This window comes from Mus pahari, chromosome X (assembly GCF_900095145.1).
Source record: "Mus pahari chromosome X, PAHARI_EIJ_v1.1, whole genome shotgun sequence".
NCBI classification, from domain to species: domain Eukaryota; kingdom Metazoa; phylum Chordata; class Mammalia; order Rodentia; family Muridae; genus Mus; species Mus pahari.
Window position 1 is genome coordinate 135,103,402 of NC_034613.1, and position 3,933 is coordinate 135,107,334.

The 3,933-nt window shown below is 39.3% G+C and overlaps 1 pseudogene; it reads left to right on the forward strand.

The window, feature by feature from the left end:
• Positions 1 to 202: 202 nt before the first annotated feature.
• On the forward strand, positions 203 to 880 carry LOC110314573 (annotated as a pseudogene).
• Positions 881 to 3,933: the final 3,053 nt, after the last annotated feature.

The window sequence follows — 3,933 nt, forward strand, 5'->3', positions numbered from 1 at the left end:
GAGATATATTTCACTTCTGTTGCCATGCCATTTTACTAGGTACACTGTAACTGAAAGTATTTTCAGTTTATGTCTCTTTAAAGAGATTAATATCTCTCCCACCCCTTCCTCCTCCCTGCCATGAGAACTAGATCCATTGTTGCCCACTGCCCAAGATCTGCAAGCTGCATGCCCACAAGTTTTGCAATCAGAGTTAGCAGCAATGACATCCAAATGGAAAGCATCTTGGTATTCTCATCCAATATATACAAGATACTGGCTACATTATCATCATGCAAGGCTTTGGCTACAAAGCCACCAGGAAGTTGCTTACAAAAAGTTCAGGGATTCCTATTTCCCCCGTGGTTCTTCATTCATAGAATTCTTCCCTCCTAGAGTTATTTCCTGGAACTCTCTTGCTTATGAAGCTGGCCATTCTTGGAACTCTCAAGGCCAGCACATGGCATGGCAGGAGTCTCCCTACATTGTTTCCCATCCCAAAAACCCTGAGTAGCCTCTGTATAACAGCAATAGAACCCAGGTATCCAAAAGAGAAAATAAAGCACCATGTGAAGAGGAAGAGCTGGAGTTGGAGTGCGACCCGAGCAATTTGAAGATCACTGAAGGAGCCCACAGAGAAGAGCAAAGGCTACAGCAGCTGGACAAGGAGTACCTGAATGACGATGTGAATGAGGACCATAGCCTATACTTAAACAACCACAGGTCAGTGGAGCCTCCATCTGAGAAGTTCTGGGAGCAGCGCCAAGCAGAGGTGAAGGGCTTGTATGGGAACAGTGCTCCCAAGATCCTGGCCATGGAGGCTTCTGTGCAGCTGAGCTTTGACAAGCACTGTGACAGAAAGCAGCAGAAATACTGGCCTGTCATTCCCCTGAAATTCTGAGTCCTGGGCACCGGGTCCCTAGGCAATGCATCACAGTTCCTAGCCTCTCCCTCTTCATCTCTTCTCGACATTATTCAGAGAAAGAGGGCTATATTCTGACATGGTTGCTATAGTCTGTCAGCCACTTATAATTCTGTCAATAATACTTTTGCCAACACAAGGAATGTTCACTTGACATAAAGTGATAATTGTATGTATTGGACTGGCTCGCGGTTTTCTCTGTAACAGTGCAGTTCATTGAAATTATTGCCTAGAAATACTGCCTATTGTTTTGTATTATTTCTTTAAGCCGTCCTGAATAAAAGCCTTAAGACACTTGTCATTTATTCCTACTTTTTAAGACCAGTTTTTTTTATTAGATCTTTTCTTCATTTACATTTCAAATGCTATCCCCTTTCCTAATTTCCTCTCCAAAGTCCCTTATACCCCCCCCCCCCGAGCCCTGCTCCTCAACCCACCCACTCCTGCTTCCTGGCCCTGGCATTCCTCTGTACTGGGGCATAGAATCTCCCCCAAACCAAGGGCCTCTCCTCCCATTGATGGCCGACTAGGCCATCCTCTGCTACATATGCAGCTAGAGACACGAGCTCTGGGAGTACTGGTTAGTTCATATTGTTGTTCCACCTACAGGGTTGCAGCCCCCTTCAGGTCCTTGGGTACTTTCTCTAGCTCCTTCATTGGGGACCCTGTGTTACATCCAGTTGACGACTGTGAGCATCCACTTCTGTGTTTGCCAGGCACTGGCATAGCCTCACAGGAGACAGCTATATCAGGGACCTGTCAGCAAAATCTTGCTGGCATATGCAATAGTGTCTAGGTTTGGTGGTTGTTTATGGGACAGATCCCTGGGTGGGGCAGTAAGGCCACCATACAGCCCATACTAGCTACAAACTCTTAAATCTTACTGCTTCTACCTCCCAAATGCTAGCTTACAGGTTTGCAACACACACACACACACACACACACACACACACACAGAGAGAGAGAGAGAGAGAGAGAGAGAGANAGAGAGANAGAGAGACAGAGAGACAGAGAGACAGAGAGACAGAGAGAAAGCATCTGTCCATGTATTTTCTGTGACTATAGCTCTTTTGATCCCTCTGAAAATGATGACAAGTGACACTTGTTACTCAGCTAGGTGTCAGCCCACAAGCTCTATAAAAGACCTGAGAGAAAAATACTCTGGGCTTGGCAGGCCATATTGTCTGTTTCATAACTGCCTAACCCTGTCTTCATAGCATCAAAACATCCATAGTTACTGAATAAACAAATGAATGTAATGTGTTTCAATAAAACTTTATTTGTAACAAAAATAAGTTAATATCTAAATTGGTCAAGAAACTCACAAATTCAGTAGAAAAATAATAAAATCACAATTTAAAATAGACAAATGACCTGAATGCATATCTTCAAAATGCATAGAATAGCCAAAAAATATATTTGAAAGTTACTCAACATCATTAATCAAAGAGATGCAAATTAAATCTTCAGCATGATACAGTCTCATGCATGCTAGGAAAAAAACTATTATAAAAAGAAACAAAAGCAATAACAAAACTTTAGAAGAATGAGATAAGCTTGCAAAAATGGGAATGGGTTTAATTGTTATACACTCTTGGTGGGTGCATACGTTGGCACATAGTTTATGGAAAGCAGCATAAAGGTTTCTAAGTTGATTTCAGTACTGAGCTCCTTTACAAAGCCAAAAATCTGCCAAGTAGATAATGAAAAGAAATGAAATCATCATCTCTTGAAATCATATTTTGCTAAAGTGAGCATGAGAATACAGCGAGGCCCTGACATTTGCAACATACCATACTAAGTGAAATAAACTAGAAATACGAGCAAATACTATGTGACCTCAATCTAGCAAAATAGGAACCAAATATGTGGACTTGTAGTTACAAGATGCAAGGTGAGAGATCTGCACATAGAGAATGGAAAGATACAGGTCAAAAGACACGAGCTATTGTTATAAGTGCTCACGTTTAGAAGACTAATGTATATACTGCATGAGAACATTCTCTAATAATTCTAATAATAATGTGTGCTGTGTTGGGAATGTGTTAAGGTAATAGTTTTTAAATATTCTTGCCACAAAAGCAAGTAAGAGAAGAGTTAACTCTATAAAGTGTGCTGATTTGCTTAGCTGTAGCAATTACTTCAATATGCACACATCTATTGGACACTGTATTGGACATAGTATACTTATATAACAAAAAAGAATAAGATACTTTCAATAAACTGGAACATCATATTAGTTTATCTTTGAGTATTACTATATTGAATCTCTTTATTCTTGTTTTTTAAAACTGAAACACATGGAAGTTTGTTTCTCCCTATACTCTAAATACCTGATTCTTTGTATATGTTATTTTATTTATTATACCTGGACATTTATTTTGCCAGTCTAACAAGCATCCTACCAGACTGACAGGCAATAGGACTATTTTTCATAGAGAAATTATTGAAAGGAAGGGGAAAATATGGAGAGTTTTCTAATTATTTTTAAAGACTCACAAACAGAAACTTAAATAAGTGCAGACAAGGCCTATTTTTTAAATCTGGACATGCCTTTAGTCAATAGTATAAACAAATGGAAAAAGAGCACGTGACTATGAAATGAACAAGATAGCATACATTCTTTGACAGTTTTTTAATTACTTAATTTTCTCAACCTTATTAATTCAATCTCATGCTCATTGTGGTTTTGCTTTAAATGTTTAAAGCTCTGGTATGGGAAACACTGAATCTTATTTTTGAATCATTGAAATCACTGAAAATACTAAACACTCAAGTTAAAATATTTTTTTAAAAAAGCTTTTGTTTATCCCTCCTTTCCTATGGCTTTGTTTCAAATACTCCATCTCAGGGTCCCTGAATGGGATTAAATAATATAGGCACTATTTCTGATTTTCAAGGTTCTGCCTTGATAACTGACTGTGCCTGCAAGGTTAACACCTGCCAACACAAACTTGGGACATATTGAGGGCATGCATGTCAGAACTGATATCTCCCATGGATTACACAGAATTGGCCTTCAGCTGACTGTG